Source organism: Helianthus annuus, chromosome 3 (genome assembly GCF_002127325.2).
Source record: "Helianthus annuus cultivar XRQ/B chromosome 3, HanXRQr2.0-SUNRISE, whole genome shotgun sequence".
Classification (NCBI taxonomy): domain Eukaryota; kingdom Viridiplantae; phylum Streptophyta; class Magnoliopsida; order Asterales; family Asteraceae; genus Helianthus; species Helianthus annuus.
In genome coordinates, this window is record NC_035435.2 from 85,090,682 (window position 1) to 85,112,440 (window position 21,759).

A 21,759-nucleotide genomic window follows, 5' to 3' on the forward strand; every position below is an offset into this window, starting at 1 on the left:
TGCCTATGGGCCATAATAATTGTCTTATAAAGACAAAAGGCAGTGGTAGTCTATGACTCTCTGCAAGAAAGAGATAAAAGAACTACGGTTCAAATCTCTATGCCTTTGATTCTATGAAATCTCGGCTAACATTATAAAACATCATCATGATTAGGCTTTATGCCACCAATACTAATTATATAGCTGAAATAGGATATATTCAGATCCTAATATTTAATGAAATAAAAAGTTAACCAAATATGGTCTCTGTACCATGGTTGACAAATTGTCATAAAAGACAATCATATAATAATCTCCTAAGTTAAAATTTTGTTATCTTCTGTAACAGATTCAAGTTACAATGGCGGATCCCAATGGAGAGAACAGCCACACAAACGAAGATGACTATGACAATGCGTCAGTGCATTTGACAGGCGCACAACTGAAGGCTCTGATTGACAATGCTGTCCAGGCAGCTATTGATCGTCAACATACTGAGTCCCAAGGCAGAACTGTGTCAAAACCACCCTCTAAACCAAAGACACACTCCAAACCACCCTCTGAACCCAAGAAAGATGACGACAAACATTCGTCTACTGAGCACAGCGTTCATCGCGATAGAGAATATACTGATGCGTCAAGTGCTAAGGGTTGCACCTACAAATACTTTGTATCATGTAAGCCCCGTGATTTTACAGGGGAGAAGGGTGCGGTTGACTGTATCACCTGGCTAGACGAGATGGACACGATAGTGGACATCAGCGGGTGCGCTGAGAGGGATGTGGTTAAGTTTGTGTCCCAGTCATTCAAGGGCGAGGCCCTGGCGTGGTGGAGAGCTCTGGTGCAGGCTTCAGGTAAGTCTGCCTTGTACAAAATGTCATGGGGGGAGTTTATTACCCTCATAAAAGAAAACTACTGCCCTCAGCACGAGGTTGAGAAGATTGAGGCAGATTTTGTCTCACTAGTGATGACAAACCTGGATTGTCAAGCATATCTGACAAGTTTTAACACTATGTCACGCCTGGTGCCATATCTTGTGACACCAGAACCTCGAAGGATTGCCCGATTCATTGGGGGCTTAGAGCCGGCAATCAAGGCCAGTGTGAAAGCTTCTAGGCCGACGACTTTCAGGTCAGTTACTGACCTCTCCTTGTCACTTACACTTGATGCTGTCCGTCTGAGGGCACAAAGGAGCAAGGAGGCTGAAAAGCAAAAACGTGAGGATGATACCTCACGAAAGTCTGGGAAAAAGCACCGTGGAAACGGTGAGGGCAAGAGAGGGTCGGAGGCAAAGAAGGAGGGGCAAGCTGATGGAAGACCTCACTGCAAGGTCTGCAAGAAACCACACTCCGGAAAGTGTAGGTTTGCGTCTGGTTCACAGTCGCAACAAAAGACTCCACCCTGTGGGCTATGCAAGTCCAAGGATCATAAGACAGTGGAGTGCAAAAAGATAAAGGATGCAACCTGCTATAATTGTAACGAAAAGGGGCATATAAAGAGTAATTGCCCGAAGTATGCCAAGAAGGCGGAGGAGACTAAGAAATCAAATGCGAGAGTTTTTCGCTTGGATGCAAAGGAAGCGGTTAAGGACGACAATGTGCTTACAGGTACTTTTCTCGTAAATAATATATTTGCAAGAGTACTATTCGATTCTGGCGCCGATAAATCCTTTGTAGACCAGAAATTTTGCCAACTACTAAATATGCCAATCAAAACCCTTGACGTGAAATACGAAGTAGAGTTAGCAGACGGCACGATAGAAACCGTCTCAACTGTTCTAGAAGGATGTGAAATGTCCATTAGGAACCATTCTTTTCCTTTATCTCTACTTCCTTTCAAATTAGCGGGTTTTGACATTGTGCTAGGCATGGACTGGTTATCCCGTAATCAGGCCCAAATCATTTGCGGCAAAAGGCAAATAGTTTTAAAGACTCCGAGTGGTGAATCTCTTACCATTCAAGGAGATACGCAGTACGGGTTGCCCGAAGACGTATCTATGCTGAAAGCTTCAAGGTGTTTGAACAGAGGCTGTGTAATTTACATGGCTCAGGTGATAATTGAAGAACCAAAGCCGAAGATCGTGGATCTTCCCGTCATTTCTGAATACCCCGAGGTTTTTCCCGAAGAACTACCTGGTTTGCCACCAGATAGACAAGTGGAGTTCAGAATAGACATCATTCCTGGAGCAGCTCCGATAGCCAGAGCACCTTACAGATTAGCGCCAACGGAAATGAAAGAACTGAGGACCCAGTTAGATGAACTGCTGGCGAAAGGTTTCATCAGACCTAGTTCATCTCCCTGGGGAGCGCCAGTTCTGTTTGTAAAGAAGAAAGACGGATCAATGCGGTTGTGCATTGATTACCGTGAGCTGAACAAAGTTACTATAAAGAACAGATATCCTTTGCCAAGGATCGATGATCTGTTCGATCAGCTGCAAGGAGCGAGCTACTTCTCAAAGATCGACTTAAGGTCGGGTTATCATCAACTAAGGGTCAGAGATGAAGATGTACACAAGACTGCATTTAGGACTCGCTATGGTCATTACGAGTTCCTAGTGATGCCTTTTGGGCTCACAAATGCACCGGCTGCGTTCATGGACCTCATGAACCGCGTTTGCAAGCCGTATTTAGATAAATTCGTCATAGTCTTCATAGACGATATCCTGATCTATTCTAAAAGCCAAGATGACCACGAGAAGCACCTTCGTTGCATTCTCGAATTACTACAGCGTGAGAAACTCTACGCCAAATTCTCGAAATGTGAATTCTGGCTACGAGAGGTTCAATTTTTAGGACACGTTGTGAGTGAGCGTGGTATCCAAGTGGATCCCGCTAAGGTAGAGGCGGTCATGAACTGGCAAGAGCCAAAGACGCCTACCGAAATCCGTAGCTTCCTGGGGTTAGCAGGATACTACCGGAGATTTATTGAAAATTTTTCGAGGATTGCTGCGCCCTTGACTTCTTTGACCAAGAAGAAAGAAAAGTACATTTGGGGCCCAAAGCAGCAAGAGTCCTTTGAAATACTGAAGCAGAAGCTGAGCAACGCACCTGTGTTAACCTTACCTGAGGGTACAGATGAATTCGTAGTTTACTGCGATGCATCACACACGGGCATGGGGTGTGTGCTTATGCAAAAGGGCAAGGTGATTGCCTATGCTTCAAGGCAATTAAAGGTGCATGAAAAGAATTACACCACCCATGATTTGGAGTTGGGTGCCGTTGTATTTGCACTGAAATTATGGAGGCATTACCTTTATGGTATTAAATTTGTGATTTATTCTGATCACAAAAGCCTCCAACACCTGTTCAACCAGAAGGAGTTGAACATGAGACAGCGCCGTTGGATGGAAACCCTGAATGATTATGACTGTGAAATCAGGTACCATCCCGGCAAGGCGAATGTGGTCGCCGATGCCTTGAGCAGAAAGGAAAGGGTAAAACCTATCCGAATCAATGCCAAGAGCATTGAGGTTAAGAATAATTTGATGGAAAGGATATTAGCTGCGCAGCGAGAGGCTGTGTTGGAAGCGAATTATCCTAATGAAAAGCTGGGAGTAACTGAGGAGCAGTTGACTCTTAGCAAGGATGGAATTCTTAGACTGAACGGACGTATATGGGTTCCGATATATGGAGGACTACGAGATGTTGTTCTCCAGGAAGCCCATAGTTCCAAATACTCAGTCCATCCTGGTGCTGACAAAATGTACCAAGACTTAAAGGCAAATTATTGGTGGATAGGCTTGAAAAAGTCTGTAGCCGCCCATGTAGCAAAGTGCTTGACTTGTGCTCAAGTCAAAGCCGAGCACCAAAAGCCGTCTGGCTTGCTACAACAGCCTGAACTTCCCGAGTGGAAGTGGGAATGCGTAACTATGGACTTCATAACCAAGTTACCCAAAACCAGGAAAGGAAACGATACAATATGGGTCATAGTTGATAGGCTGACTAAATCAGCTCATTTTCTACCCATCAAGGAGACGTATAGCTCCGATATGTTAGCCCAACTATATGTTGATAAGATTGTAGCCTTACACGGCATACCTGTGTCTATTATCTCCGACAGGGATACTAGATACACATCTCACTTCTGGAAGAGTTTCCAGCAATCTTTGGGCACGCGTTTAAACTTTAGTACGGCTTACCATCCACAGACGGACGGTCAAAGTGAGCGTACTATACAAACGCTAGAAGACATGCTTCGTGCATGTGCGATCGATTTAGGTGGTAACTGGGATAAAAACCTACCCCTGATCGAATTCTCCTACAATAATAGCTACCACACCAGCATAAAGGCTGCGCCTTTTGAGGCATTATATGGTAGGAAATGTAGATCGCCTGTTTGTTGGGCGGAAGTAGGAGAGGTCCAATTATCGGGACCAGAGATTGTTTTCCAGACTACGGACAAGATTGTCCAGATCCGGGAACGTCTCAAGGCTGCCCGCGATAGGCAGAAGAGCTACGCTGATCCAAAGCGTAAGGATTTTCACTTCGAAGTGGGTGAAAAAGTATTACTTAAGGTATCACCCTGGAAGGGGGTGATGCGTTTCGGCAAGAAAGGCAAGCTGAGTCCGAGATACATAGGACCTTTTGAGGTCATTGAACGGGTCGGATCAGTCGCCTATAAACTGAACTTGCCTGAAGAGCTCAATGGAATTCACAATGTGTTCCACATCTGCAATCTCAAAAAGTGCTTCGCCGACGAATCATTGGTGATTCCACACACAGATGTGCATATAGATGAGAGCTTAAAGTTCATAGAAAAACCTTTGTCGATTGAAGATCGACAGGTGAAGAAGCTTCGCAGAAAGCACGTACCGATTGTAAAAGTCAAATGGGATGCTCGTAGAGGTCCTGAATATACGTGGGAAGTCGAAGCTACAATGAAAGAAAAGTACCCCTATTTATTTGAGTAAATCTCGGGTCGAGATTTATTTTAAGGGGGTGAGGATGTAACACCTCGAAATTTTGTGTCCAATGATGTGTTAACACGTGTCATTTGTTTACACGTGGCATCTATAATAAATAAAGGACAATTTTGACAAACCTTGAAAGTATATAAATTCGAGGGTTATAAAATGTCAACAAGGGTAAATATACTGTATAGTATCCCTAAATAATGCTTAAACCTTCAAACGAATAAATTATAGATCGTACAAAAACAAAACGCGAAAGAAAGTGAGAGATTACAAACTACAGGGGTTAACTGTGTCAACATGTTTAATAATACCTCTGAGTGACCCTTTAACGTTCCAAAGACTTTGTAACGGTATTATACCCTCACTAAAATAATATATATGAATTTCGCGAAGTTTCGATATGAAACGAGAAAGTTACGATCGAACTCGTAGAAGAAGGGTTAAAAGCGTCAATAATGAAAGTTAAGGCTTTCTGAATAATTAATAAACTAACCGGGGACTTAATAATGCGGGTAAATAACACGAGGCCCCTATCGGTAAATAACCGAGGGCCAAACCGCAAAGTTACCCCTTCAAACCCGAAAGGTCAGGCAAATCATTACGAAAGATTTCGTTATTAATGGCCAGATTCTGTAATCATGACAAAAGATTTAAAATTTCTGAAATCTTAACCCTACGCGGCCCGCATTACATAATGGGTTAAGTTGAGGCGGGCCGCGAGCCTCCTCAATTACGCGTTTGGTGTTTAGATCCCAGGCGGCCCGCATTGTAAACGCATGGAACCTCCATGCGGGCCGCATTGGACGCCCAGATGCAGAAAAATTGTGTTTTCTTGACTTTTGAGCATGGTGAACGATCAACCTCCAATAAATGAGGCATGGGTGCCCCCTACTCGACCCATACACCTCTGGGACACCTACCCATCACCTCTGGACTATTGTGAGTGTTGCAATGATCATAGTTGCATGACATTTGCTATAAATAGCCACCTTATGCAACATAACATTCACAACATCAAAACACACACCTCTGATCAATTCAAGAGCTCTCAAGTCCTTTTCTCTGCTCCATAAGCAAGAACACAACTTCTGTAAGTAATTCAACCTTTGTGGTTTCACATTTCCTTAGTAAATGGCTAAGAACCAAACCGTCGTAACTACGGTTTGACTTTACAATAAATCAGTAATGGTTCAGTCTTATGACGAATCAAAAGTGGTTATGAGTTGGTATTTATGTGGGTAATAAACCTCTAAAATGGTTCCCCCTGATCACCACTCTAACTATGTCAAATGTCGAGTCAAACGTGCGGTTAAAAAGTCAACAGAAAGCTATTTTAGCGATTTATGCATAATCTGTAATGTATATGTTATGGAACCTGTTTTGACAATCATAAAACATGATGATAAGTATATAAACCTATTTGCGCTCGTTTGAATCGATCATTTGCTATATTGAACCGGTTCGGAGCCGAAGGTCGCAAAAGTTTGACTTTTGCTTTGACTTCAGTTCTGACCCGTTTTAGTGAGGTATAAATATACCTTAGGACTCTCTTAGGACCAGGTCACATGTTGGTATAAGCCTCTGTGGTCGGTTCATGAGTTATCCAAGTCTTTTGCGCAATTCCGTCATTCGCCTAAAAGTTGACCGTAACGGCCTTTTAAAATTAAAACGAGTATTTCGGACACGTGAACGGACCAAAACCTTGCTTATTAAATTATAAGCATGTCCTTAAAGTTTCACGTCAATCCGAGGTCTAGAATGAGAGTTATGCTAAAAGGCGCACTTTTAAGAAAGTTTTGTAATTAACGGCGCAATTAGCATAACGCCCATCTAACCCAAGTTTTCGTCACCAAAACTTTTACCCACTGTGGTAAAATAATATTTTGGGAATTTTAAAGATTTTTAATAATTTTTACCTTGCTCATAACCTGCGGTTATGGCTACGGTTCGGTAAATACCGAATATGCCCTTTTTGGCCAAAACGGGAGTTCTACAAGGTCTTTTGACCCGATTCCAGTTGCCACTGATTTTAAATAATAAATAAAGTATTTTAAGCTCTACAAGCTGTTCGGGAAACTCAGATTTCCTGTAGAACTCTAAAAGCCCTTTTGAAGTCTTTAAAATGACCGAAAAGCCCCTACGGGGCATAATATTAACTTAAACTCGTTACGGGCATTACGGAAGGTATCCTACTGATACCAAAATACCTTTACGGCATATTGACCTAGGAAATAAGCGTAGGACACTTATGGTTAACCGTATCGCCTATTTGCGCACACGGTACGGCTCATGAAACTAGTTTTCGTGCAATAGCCGATATGGGTCAAATTATATTATTTGAACCCCAAAATCCAGAGTATGAACTATAAACCCATATAAAACAAGTCACTGAACTTGTTGGGTCCAAATCATACTCCATTCACGGTTTTCGCCTTTTCGTGCGAATTAACCATATCTATATATCGGAATCAACCGGTTTAAGCTACGGCTAATATAAGGACCGTTAGGATTCTAAGAGGTTAATTAAAACCTTCGTTCCAGATTAGGAGCCCCAGTAAAAGCTATCGGTGACTTGATCTAAATTAAGGATTTATACTTGCAAAGGTAAATACTTTAACTTATTTCCCCTATATGGGCTTAGGTTACGGTATATTAATACCGCTTGATTGAGCATTATATAATTCCATCGCTTAGGTGGTTAATTGATTAAATGTGATTGGCTCATTTAAACAGTTTTGTTGCTTATAAGCCTTTGGGGGGTTTAATGACCGTTGTCCCGGATATCCTTGGCATCATTTTACGAAATGGCCACGACCATCGACATCCCGGTGTAGGCGTACACCCGGTATAAAGTGTCGACATTAAAATTAAAAGACGTAGCCGTTGGTTTTTATACTACGGTTTTACGCAACGTGGTGTGTCTATAAATCTTTAACCCGGCACGACCCGGGCTACTGAACGCATAAAAGAACATGTAAAACGTTCACAAGATCATTATGAATTTTCCCAAGTTATAAAAGAGTTTGTGCCTTGTGCATTCAAATCAATTTTAATAAACATTTTCAAATGTGTCAGTTGAATGTATTTACCAGTGTAAACTGACGTATTTTCCCCAAAAAGATTAAGTGCAGGTACCTAAACGTAAATTGGCTGGTATTAGCTCCCTAGCGTCGTGATAAGTCTCGCAAGCTTGATTGCAGTATCTGATGGAACAATGCTTTATGTTTATTTACGATCCACTGTGGATATAATCAACTTCTGTAATACATTTGATATTACAACCAGAGGTTGAGTTTATATATTTATCTTATGCTTCCGCTGTGCATTATATAATTGTGTGGTTTGACTATATTGTTGCCAACATCGTCACGGTAAACCCCCACCGGGCCCACCGGTGAGACACGTGGAAATCGGGGTGTGACAAGTACTATGAAGATTAAAATTACGACCTTTATCCATCATATACTTACAATGAAGAACAATGGTATGAACCATCTACTTCATATGAGTACTATGAGGAACCAAGGATCGAACAACCGGATTCAAGCTTTGAGGATCCTGATCCTTTCTCTATCACCGAAGTAGCCGATAGGATAATAGAAAAACTTAAAACTATCGAGCGATGCATAAAAGAATCTCGCGCAAGGGAAGAGGAGTCCCGCGCAAGAGAAGAATTAAATAAAAAAATGATAGTTGAAGAGTTAAAAATGGAAGAACAAATAAGTGAAAAACCGACACATGAGTTAAACAACGAAAAAGGTGAGGACAATAGCGTTAAAATCCAAGAAGAGTCTAATTTTGAAGAAAATAATCTCTTGTCACCTTCTTTTGAAAACCATTGTTTAGTACCCACTCATGCTAAGTTTTTAAAAGAGTTAAACACTAACACTAAAATTGAAGAAATGGTAAGTGTTAAGTTAACTAATGATCAAACTTCGCTAATAAAGAAGACCCTTTTGAAATTAACGTTACACCGGTTCCATGTTTCTTTCAAAATTCCTTTATTAGTAATATCACCATTGATAAAGATCTTTGTGTTAACATAATGCCTAACTACATTTTCGAAAAATTAAGTATTGGTGATTTTTCTCCACTTCAAATACCCATTTTCTATCCGATCAGAAAGTAATAAAATCAAGCGGTGTAGTTGAGGATGTCTTGGTTCAAACAAATTAAATGGTAATCCCAACCGACTTTGTCATCCTCGATGACACTCCTAGTGTTGGGACGACCTTTTGTAAAAACTCATGAAGCTTTGCAAAACCGGAAGTTCAATAATCTACCTCTTCAACTAGGGGCATTCAAAAGGAGCATAGATCTTGAGCACTCAATGAAATATCCTTTTGGCAACAATGACCCCCTAATTGAAGATGAAGATGAGCCATCCGATACAAGTGAAAAGATTGACCACTTTGTTGAAGAAGAGGTCTCCATAGAACAAACTTTTAAAGTTCTTGATCAAAATGAGCCTCAAAATAAGGAGTCTCCTAAAGACCCACCCCTTGAGCTCAAAGAACTTCCAAAAGGTTTGGAATATGCTTTTCTAGACAAAGATGGTAAATCACCTGTAATTATTTCGTCTAAATTAAGTAGTTTAGAGAAAGAAAAATTAATTAAACTTTTGAAAAAACATAAAAATGCGATCGCTTGGAAGCTTGTAGATATTAAAGGAATAAGTCCTTCCATGTGCACGCACAAAATTTTAATGAATGATGACTACAAATCGGTAATACAACCACAACGTAGAGTAAATCCAAATGTGCAAGAAGTGGTTAAAAGCGAAGTCATCAAATTACTTGATGCTGGACTTATCTACCCTATCTCAGATAGTCCCTGGGTAAGTCCCGTCCAAGTAGTTCCAAAGAAAGGAGGTATGATGGTAATAACTAATGAAAAGAATGAATTAATACCAACGAGAACCGTCACAGGATGGAGAGTATGTATAGACTATAGACGATTAAATGAAGCAACAAGGAAAGATCACTTTCCTTTGCCCTTCATTGATCAAATGTTAGAAAGATTATCCTGTCATAAATTTTACTATTTCTTAGATGGTTTTTCAGGTTACTTTCAAATCCCGATAGCACCTGAAGACCAAGAAAAGACAACTTTCACATGTCCCTATGGAACTTTTGCTTATCGACGCATGCCATTTGGTCTATGTAATGCCCCCACAACATTCCAACGTTGCATGGTGGCCATCTTCCATGATATGATAGAAAAGACAATGGAAGTCTTCATGGACGACTTTTCTATCTTTGGAGATTCATACGACCAATGCCTCGATAACCTTGAACGAATGCTATCCCGATGTGAGGAAACTAACCTCGCCCTTAACTGGGAAAAATGCCATTTCATGGTAACAGAGGGAATAGTGCTCGGTCACAAGATCTCTAGCGAAGGAATGGAAGTTGATCGAGCAAAAATAGACACTATTTCTCGATGACCTCCACCATCCTCCGTTAGAGCAATCAGAAGTTTCTTAGGGCATGCCAGATTTTATAGACGGTTTATCAAAGACTTTTCTAAAATTTCAAGACCTTTAACAAAATTACTTGAAAAAGATGCGCCTTTCATCTTTGACAAGGATTGCAATCAGGCATTTCTAACCCTCAAGGAAATACTAGTCAATGCACCTATCATGATAGCGCCTGATTGGAAATTTCCTTTCGAAATCATGTGTGATGCAAGTGACTTTGCCGTTGGAGCAGTCTTGGGACAAAGAAAAGAGAAGCATTTTCACCCAATCTATTATGCTAGTAAAACACTTAACGATGCACAAGAGAATTATATAACAACTGAAAAAGAATTACTAGCTGTGGTATTTGCTTTTGATAAATTTCGTTCTTATCTTGTACTTTCTAAAACAATAGTCTATACAGATCATGCAGCCATTCGATACCTTTTCAAGAAACAAGACGCAAAACCCCGTTTGATCAGGTGGATTTTACTCCTCCAAGAATTTGATATTGAAATCAAAGACAAAAGAGGAGCAGAAAACACCGCTGCAGATCATCTTTCTCGCTTAGAAGACCCAGCTTTGGAGGCAACTAGGGACGAGCAAATCAACGAAAAATTTCCAACGGAGTCCCTAGAAATGGTGGAATACAAGGAAGAACCATGGTATGCCGACTATGCTAACTACTTAGCTAGCGGTATAGTCGCCAAAGGATGGCCACATCACCAAAGAAAAAAATTCTTTGCCAATGTGAAGAATTACTTTTGGGAGGATCCTTATCTTTTCAAAATGTGTGCCGACCAACTCATCCGAAGGTGCGTACATGGTAGTGAAGCAAGAAGAATTCTCCGCCATTGTCATGAAGGTCCATACGGAGGACATCATGGTGCCGCTACACGAAAGGTATTTGATTCAGGATTTTATTGGCCGACCATTTACAAAGACGCGCAAAGTCTAGTTAAGACATGTGATGCTTGCCAAAGATCAGGTAATATTTCTTCCAAAAACGAAATGCCACAAAATGGCATTCTCGTTTGTGAAATTTTTGATGTGTGGGGACTCGACTTTATGGGACCTTTCCCGCCGTCAAAAGGAAACAAATATATACTTGTGGCAATAGATTACCTGTCTAAATGGGCCGAGGCCGAGGCACTTCCAACAAATGATGGAAGAGTCGTGGTAAGATTTCTGAAAAAATTATTCTCTCGTTTTGGAACACCTAAAGCATTAATAAGTGATAGAGGTACCCATTTTTGTAATCATCAACTTGAAAAAATCTTAACAAGATATGGGGTCTATCACCGGGTCTCAACAGCTTATCACCCTCAAACCAACGGACAAGCCGAAGTGACTAATAAGAGGTTTAAAACGAATACTTGAAAAAACCGTAGGATTAAATAAAAAGGAATGGGCTGATAAATTAGATGATGCTTTATGGGCTTTTCGAACTGCCTATAAAACAACCATAGGCACAACCCCATATAAGCTCGTCTATGGAAAAAGTTGTCATTTGCCGGTAGAAATAGCTCACAAGGCCTACTGGGCAATAAAAAATGTAAACTTGGATTTAGAATTTACAGGCAAAAATCGATTTTGTCAAATAAATGAATTAGACGAATTAAGGAATTATGCATACTCTAACTCTGAAATTTATAAGGAAAGAATGTAAAATTTACACGACAAACACATTAAACATGATGAATTTCGAGTAGGAGATCAAGTTCTATTGTTTAATTCAAGACTTCGATTATTTCCGGGTAAACTAAAATCTAGGTGGTCAGGACCTTTTTCCATCACCCATATTTTTCCTCACGGTGCAGTAGAAATTAAATCTCGGAATGGAATTCCATTCAAAGTCAATGGCCAATGGCTAAAACTCTATCAAGGATTCATTGAGGATGAGGAGGAAGAAATCTCGCTTCAAACGGTCGAAGAGTAAAGGCATCAACATCATACCTGGTAGGTTACGAACAAGCGAATGAACATCGAAACTGGTAAGTCTCTTAACCGAGTTTTGGGAAAACATGGCACTCACACGAGCACTATATAAAAAAAATTCAAAAACTATGCTCGGCGCGGGGCCGTGTCCGCTGGACACGGGGTCGTGTCCGCGCAACTGTCGAGATAAAACCCCTTTTTCATAACAGTTACACCATTCCACACGCCCCGTTTCCCCGAAAAATGCTCTGGTCCAGGCGATTTTCCACAGAATTTCGACGTCTCCTCTCATTCTAACAACATCAAGGTATGATTCTATCCTCATTAGTAGTTAGATTAGTTACTTGCATGTAGTTAAAACATCAAAAATTTGGGAAAAATCTAGGGTTCTTGAATTTCATCTGAATCAAACCTCAAATTTTTGCATAAATCTGTTAGCATTAGTTTAGATTAGTGTTATGGAAAGTAAACCCACTTGTATTGTTGATAGATTTGCCCGATTTCTCACAAAAACCCCAAATCCTTGTTTTTGAACCGGAAAAGATAAAATCGAAAGGGTAAATGGTTTGTTTTGGGAAAAACGGCACTTGGGGTTTCATTTTCGGGGGAAACCGCACCTTCTTGGCCAAAAATTTTCAGATTTTCGGGACCGGGTCGAAAAATGGAATTTTTGAGTAACAGACGCCTGGACACGGGGTCGTGCCCGCTGAGCACGGGGCCGTGTCCAGCTCACTGTTTACAGTTTTCTCCAAAAATCTCATTGTTTCGTGCTAACTTTTGGTGTATTCTTTCAGATGTCGAAGAAGTTCACAAGATTCAACGCAAACGAGCTCGATGCTAGGGCCAGATATGACACACTTCAAACAAGACCGGAAGAATACCCAAGACAAGCATGCACGGACCTCTTAGCCATGGTGAACCAACTTGACCGGTTTAACAACCTCGTTACTGGCCCACTAAGGATTGCCCTAACCACTAGACTTTGTTCCGTCCACGAGTGCACTATGGAGTTCTATAGCACCTTCACTTTCAATTCAAGGTGCGGCCCTTTCGACAATAATTGGGTGGCATTCCGATGTGGCGGAACGAGGTACTCGATCTCAATGGCACAATCGGGGCAATAGTGGGGCTGTATACGGAGGAGGATTCGGGAAGTGAAGAGAACACCGGAGGGGTGCGAGATTTGGATGAGAACGAGCGCCAAGCCGCGTGGGCTCAGATTGGTGAAGGACACTACAACCCAAGCAGCACAAAGAGTACCAAGTTGAGGGGCCCACTCTACCGATACATCCATAGGGTCCTCGGTTACTCTTTAAGCTAAAGGCATGATAGTGGTGGTGTTGTTGGGTTGAGAGATCTGATAGTCCTTCACTGCATTCACAACTGAAGACACCTAGATGTTCCATTTCTCCTACTCTAAAACATGCATCTGAACCGGCTAGCTCATGCACCAACCCCTATTTTCTTCGGGGGATGGGTGTACCGCCTCTTTAAGCACTTCGTGAACATACCTAGGTCTTTCGAAAGGAGCCCATGGTCGGGACGGGTCGATGTTCACATCTGTCGCTCCATGAACCTAATCTTTGAGGCGGAAGACGGGTCGGTCAGCTTTCAGAGGATGCAAGGCCATGCATGGAACCCACAAGAGGCGCTAGTCCATCACGCTCCACCTCCCCACTACCAGTACCAACCTCACGGTGAACCGGGCCCCTCCTCCTCACAAGGATGTGGTTTTCCTAACTTTCAGAGTTTGCATGATCTTTTGCAGGAAAACCTTATGTGCACCAGGAACCCCTACAACCTCGCCAACAACACGTACAACCGGGTCGGAGCCATTGAAAGAAACATCTCCGATATCCAAGATGACATCGGAAGCATCCGGGAGTACATGGCGGGGCATGGAGGAGGAGGTGATGACGAGGACAGTGATGAAGACATGGACTAGGCAGGTGGAGTAGGAGCAGGAGCAGGTGGTTGGTGATCCCACAGGTTAAATCCCCTTTTCTATCGAATAATTTCCGGCCTGCGTGCCGAGTGTTGAACAATTTACTTTCCCTAACTTCTTTTTTTTTTTTTGCTTTTGTTTTTAACTTGATGGTTTGGATGTTGAACTTGGTAATCTAGGATGTTTGGTATTGTTTGGTGTGGTATTTATTGATAAAACAGGTATATACGAGGCTTAGAGTACTAAACACTAGTACTACTAAAGCCGGAACAGGAAAACCGGAGCTAGAAACCTGTTTTTCAACCTTGCAGACTGTCAACACGGGGTCGTGTCCGGCCGACACGCCCCCGTGGCCACCTCCCAGACTTGCTGTTTGTTTACTTTCTGCAGATTTTTGCCAGACACGGGGTCGTGTCCAGCCAACACGCCCCCGTGTCCACCTTCTGTAAGTTTTCGTTACTGGCACCTGAACACGGGGTCGTGTCCATCCGACACGGGGCCGTGCCCAGAATGCCAGTAACATAAAATTTTGCTTTTAACACCCTTTTACACATTCAATCAACCTAAAAACTTATTTCTGTGACACATTGAGGACAATGTGTAATTTAAGTGTGGGGGGGGGGGGATGCTAAAACTTTGAATCTTGCAAGTCCTAATTAACAAGCCTTACACAAAACTCTATTGGAACCGCTAATCCCCCCATTTTTTTTTTCAAAAAAATTTCATTTTTTTTACCTGTCTAAGTTTAAGTTGGGAATTTCAAGTTCTAACAAGGTTATATTTTTACAAGTTTACAACCGATAGCGTCGTGATAAAAAGAACCAACATAAGAAAATTATGAAACGGCATGATAGTTAAAATTTGATTATATATACTTGATCACATAAAAAAAACCATTCCCACAAAAGTGAGTAGCCGCTTGGTTCATATGACTCTAGAACTTGCCACGACAATGCATTCCCGGTCCTTACCAACTTAATGCTCATTTTGAGCCTTTATGGAGCATACAAATACATATCTTTACACTAAATGCTCATTTTTCGTTTCTTGTGTGAATAGCCGCTTGGTTCATACGACTCTAGAACTTGCCACGACAATGCATTCCCGGTCCTTACCAACTTAAACCCGAGTAAGTAAATGATGGAGGCATTAGGACTAACCCTTTTTTTTTCTTTCTACACCATTATTTTTCATTTTTTTTACCACCTACCCAAAAATCCCCCTAGTTAACCCCTTTGAGCCTAAACCTTTTCATTTCTTAACCCAAAACAATCACCCTTTTTACCCACCTAAACCTTTTTATTTTAACCCTTTCTTTTAGTAACAAAGCTCGGTTTTTCTTATGACTTTTCAAAATATATATATATATATATATATATATATATATATATATATATATATATATATATATATAGTTGATGAAACCAAATAAACAAACAAGTTCATCAAAATTAACCTTGTTTGAAAGAAATGGTTCATCAAGATATAAATAAAATTGTGAAAAATAAAAAGTCTTTAAAAACCGATGCTTTTTACGCTTTCGCCCTTTTACTAACCACTAACCCAACCACCCACCTTTAGCCCAAGCCTAACCCTTCACCAAAAAAAAGTCCTCTTGATAGTTACAAAGGTATATAGTTAAAAAGGATGAGGATTGATTGCTTGGCAATCCTATGGTAGGAGTAAGTTTCATGCCGCTCTCGAGTGATTCACTAAAAATACACATTCGGCCGAGTGTTGAGTGATCCCCCGTGAGGTATGTGAACTTGTATATATATGAAATTTTAAAAAAGGCATGTTATGCCCTAATAAGTAATTTATCTTATGAAACGTTTTTAATAAATCATGACGAATAGGATTGTAAATAAATAAAAATAAAACTTAAATAAAGAATCTTGGAAATCCCGACACTCTATGACAAGGTCAAAAACCTTCTCTTCTACCCATTCCATTTGGGAGTGGAAAAGCCACATTATAAAGAGTTTTGCTTGAGGACAAGCAAAGATTCAAGTGTGGGGGTATTTGATGTGCGCAAAATGAAATATATAAATTACATCAATTGTGGCATAAAACTAACCCTTTTTTAGTACTAATGTTGGAAAAAGTGTGCTTTTGTCTTCCTTTGTATTTTCAGGATTAAATGAGCTCAAATGAACAAAAGAAGCAAACATACAGCTAAATCTAGCATAAATACAAGAAAAGGAACAAACATGGCATGCCCGACCTCCCGACAGCATCTTCCCAAAGCAAAACAAGAAGACAGAAGGCTGAACACGCCCCGTGCTCAGTGAGCACGGGGGCGTGCCCAAGGGTCAGCAGAAAAGACAAAGTGATAGAAGCTTCTACTGCCCACCACGGGGCCGTGCTCAGCAGACACGGGGGCGTGGTCAACTGTTATAGACGCATTTAGTGAAATTGCGAATTGCAATTAATGAAGAGAGAGACTCGGATGGACACGGGGCCGTGCCCAGTGGACACGGGGCCGTGCCCAGGTTTCTGTTCAGCCTATAAATAGGAGTGCTTGGAGCTCTTGCAACTCATCCCTTGGCACACTACCTCTCTCACACTTCACCCACCACCCACCACCATCACAACACCATCATCCACCACCATCATCCATTGTCCATCATAGAATGTGTGAGTCGTCTCGGGATCCAAGATTGATCGTAAGAGTTCTTGACAATCAAAGGCCATGTTTGCCTAAGTCTCTTACATCACTTGGTGAAGAAAAGTGTTTAGTGTAATACTTTTTATTTTTAATCTTTTGCACTTTTTAATTGGTTTTGTATTAATGACTTTAATTACTAGTTTCTTATATTGAAGGTGATTCTTCCTTATCGTTTGTCCGTGGTGTCTTGGCATTATTTTACTGTCTATATAAAATAAAAGATTTTCACCATTCATATCTCCACGGTCTATATGGAGGTATGTTGGCTACCTGGTCAGGGGTTAAGGGAACGGTTTGGTAAGAGTCTTGCCATTGTTCAGTGTATAGATCCTGCAAAGGACCTGGATCAAATTTAGTAGGACCTCCTTCAATACCCAACGGTATTGGATGGCGGGGGTCCAAACTCTTTGATCCCCTCATAAGTTAAACTACTATTAAAACTTTAACTCGGCTACTTAGGACTGTATCCCTGCTGACTCAGACTACTTAGCCGATGGTAACGTCGCCTTCAAAAGAGGGGCCTACCACATTATGCATTACTAACTTAATTAATTATCTTTCAATAATCCGACCCTTTAGGATTGTATCCTTGCTGACTCAAACTACTGGGTTGAGGGTAACGTCACCTTCAAAAGAGGGGCCTACTACAATAACTAAGATAATCTCTTAAACAAGTGCAAAAGTGCGAAAATAATCGAAGGTTACATTACACACGAGTCGGATCCAAGTGATTCATCTTGTCTATCTGTTTTTACTTTTATTTTTATTTTCAGCATTTTAGTTAGTTTTATTTTTCTAGTTTAAAAAACCTTTTTTCTAACATTTTGATTTGATTAGACGTTGAGGATAAAATGGTACTAAAAGCTCTTGTGTCCTTGGACGACCTCGGTATCTTACCAACACTATACTACGTCCACGATGGGTGCACTTGCCCATATGTGTGTTTAGTGTTAGTAAATATCGTGTTTATAAATTTAAAACTTGGCTAAAAAGTGTAAAAAGGGCTTAAAATATACACCTAAATTATATACACACTGACACGCATCAGATATTCTGAGAGAGTATGAGTCATCGCATGAGAGATTTCCAGGTGAGTATTCTAGACGTCAACGGCAAACTTCAAATGATGATGAAGCCGGTCCAAGCAATGCTGGTGAACATGATGATATTCAACAATCTTCAGAGCAAGAAAATGTTCTTGATAATCAGACGGCAGTCAATGAGAATTTAGAATCTGATAACATGCCAGTTTTTGATCATGGTGATTCAGATTCTGAGGGGAAGCAGATCCAGATTTCAAGTTAAACAAATCCAGTCGGTGAACACGATGTAAACCAGAATGTCACAAATTTGGAAGGCGAGGTAGATGTTCCAGGCGAGGTGATGCCACGAACTCTTTCATACCATCCAGAGGAGTTGATTATTGGAGAATTACAATCAGGCGTTCGCACTAGATGACAAATTGACCAAGGGCTTACTTGTATTTATTCTACAGTAGCTCCTTTATAAACTGAGTTTTCACTAAGTTGTTTTATTTCGCAGATCGAAACTGTGTTAGATGGATGTGTTATATCCATTAGGAACCACTCTTTTCCTTTGTCCTTACTTCCTTTGAAGTTAGCCGATTTCGATATAGTAATAGGCATGGATTGGCTATCCCATAATCAAGATCAGATTGTGTGCAATAAGAAGCAAGTAGTAGTCAAGACTCCGTCTGGCGAGCCACTTATCATTCAGGGAGATACCCAGTATGGACTGCCTGAGCAAGTGTCTATGCTCAAGGCATCTGGATGTTTGAAGAAGGGTTGTGTCATTTATATGGCACAGGTGACTATTGATGAGCAGAAGCCCAAGGTTGAAGATATTCCAATCATTTCTGAATACCCTGAAGTATTTCCTGAAGAACTACCTGGTTTACCACCAGATAAGCAAGTAGAATTCAGAATTGACATCATCCCTGGAGCAGCGCCTGTTGCAAGAGCACCTTATAGGTTGGCACCAACAGAGATGAAGGAATTGAGGACGCAGCTAGATGAATTGCTAGCCAAAGGTTTTATTAGACCTAGCTCGTCTCCTTGGGGAGCGCCAATCCTATTTGTCAAGAAGAAGGATGGGTCGATGCGTCTGTGCATCGATTACCGTGAGCTTAATAAGGTTACTATCAAGAATAGGTATCCTTTGCCCAGGATCGACGATCTGTTCGATCAGCTACAAGGGGCAAGTTACTTCTCAAAGATCGGCTTGAGGTCAGGTTATCATCAATTGAAGGTTAAAGATGAAGATGTACACAAGACTGCGTTTAGGACTCACTATGGTTATTATGAGTTCCTAGCGATGCCTTTTGGCGCCTACCGCATTCATGGATCTCATGAATCGCGTATGCAAGCCCTATCTAGATAAATTTGTCATCGTCTTCATTGATGACATCCTCATCTACTCGAAGAGTCAAGCTGACCATGAGAAGCATCTCCGTTGCATTCTTAAGCTGCTTCACCAGGAAAAGCTTTATGCCAAGTTTTCAAAATGTGAATTCTGGCTTCGTGAAGTCCAATTTCTTGGACATGTTGTTAGTGAGCGTGGTATCCAAGTAGATCCCGCTAAGGTTGAAGCTGTCATGAATTGGCAGGAGCCAAAGACGCCTACGGAAATTCGTAGCTTCCTAGGACTAGCAGGATACTATTGGAGATTTATCGAAAACTTCTCAAGAATTGCAGCACCCCTGACTTTACTCACCCGCAAGAATAGCAAGTTTGATTGGGGGCCTAACCAGCAAGAATCCTTCGATGTTTTGAAGCAGAAGTTGAGCAATGCTCCTGTATTGACATTGCCAGACGGGGTTGATGAGTTTGTGGTATATTGTGATGCATCACACACCGGTATGGGCTGTGTGCTGATGCAGAAAGGCAAGGTCATTGCCTATGCTTCACGTCAGTTGAAGGTGCACGAGAAGAATTACACCACCCATGATTTGGAGTTGGGTGCCATTGTATTCGCACTAAAACTATGGAGGCATTATTTGTATGGAACTAAGTGTGTGATCTATTCTGATCACAAAAGCCTTCAACACTTGTTTAATCAGAAGGATTTAAACATGAGGCAGCGACGTTGGGTAGAAACTTTGAATGATTATGATTGTGAGATAGGATACCATCCAGGCAAGGCAAATGTGGTTGCCGATGCCTTAAGCAGGAAGGAAAGAGTGAAGCCTATAAGAATCAATGCCAAGAGCATTGAGATAAAGAATAGTTTGAATGAAAGGTTGTTAGCTGCACAGAAGGAAGTTGTGCTAGAGGCTAACTATCCTGATGAAAAGCTAGGAGTAACTGAAGAGCAGTTATCCTATGGCAAGGACGAAATCCTAAAGTTAAACAGACGTATTTGGGTTCCAGTTTATGGAGGGCTTCGGGATGTCATCCTCCAAGAAGCCCACAGTTCCAAATATTCTGTTCATCCTGGAGCTGATAAGACGTACCAGGATCTGAAGGCAAACTATTGGTGGATAGGCTTGAAGAAGTCTATAGCTTCCTATGTAGCTAAATGTTTGACATGCGCGCAAGTCAAAGCTGAACATCAAAAGCCGTAAGGCTTGCTACAACAACCTGAAATTCCCACTTAGAAATGGGAAATGGTGACAATGGATTTCATCACCAAGTTGCCAAATACAAAGAAAGGAAATGATACTATATGGGTGATAGTAGATAGACTGACTAAGTCAGCACATTTCCTACCCATTAAGGAAACTTATAGCTCTGACATGTTAGCCCAATTGTACGTAGATAAGATTGTCTCACTGCATGGTGTACCAGTATCTATTATCTCGGACAGGGATACTAGATACACATCACATTTTTGGAAAAGTTTCCAACAGTCTTTGGGCACGCGCTTAAATTTTAGTAAGGCTTACCATCCTCAGACAGATGGGCAGAGTGAACGTACCATCCAAACTCTGGAGGACATGCTACGTGCATGTGTAATTGATTTAGGTGGTAGTTGGGATAACCACCTGCCGTTGGTCGAATTCTCCAATAACAATAGCTACCATACAAGCATTCAGGCTGCGCCTTTTGAGGCATTATATGGTAGAAAATGCAGAACGCCTATTTGTTGGGAAGCAGTAGGGGAAGCTCAGTTATCAGGACCTGACATAGTTTTTGAAACAACGGAAAAGGTTGTCCAGATTCGTGACCGCCTGAAAGTTGCCAGGGATAGGCAGAAAAGTTATGCTGATAAAAGGCGAAAACCTCTAAAGTTTGAGGTCGGTGATAAAGTCTTGCTTAAAGTATCACCCTGGAAGGGGGTGATGCGATTTGGTAAGAAAGGTAAGTTAAGCCCAAGGTATATAGGACCATTCGAGATCATCGAATGTGTAGGAACAGTGGCTTATAAGTTAAACTTACCTGAAGAGCTCAGTGGTATTCACAATGTATTCCACATCTGCAATCTGAAGAAATGTCTAGCAGATGAATCGCTAGTCATACCACATACAGATGTGCACATAGATGAGAGCTTGAAATTTGTGGAAAAACCTTTGTCGATTGAGGATCGACAGGTAAAGAAGCTTTGAAGGAAGCATGTGCCAATTGTGAAAGTCAAATGGGATGCCCATAGAGGTCCCGAGTATACGTGGGAGGTAGAGTCCGCAATGAAAGAAAAATACCCTCATTTGTTCCATCTCGAGGTCGAGATTTCTTTTAAGGGAGTGAGGATGTAACACCTCGTAAAATCATAACCAATAAAATAAAGACACGTGTCATGTAAGATAAACGTGTCATAAACACGGATGGAGTTAAAAGATGTATGGTAGGATTTAAAAAAAACGTCGACATGTTAATAATCACCTCTGAGCGACCAAAATTATA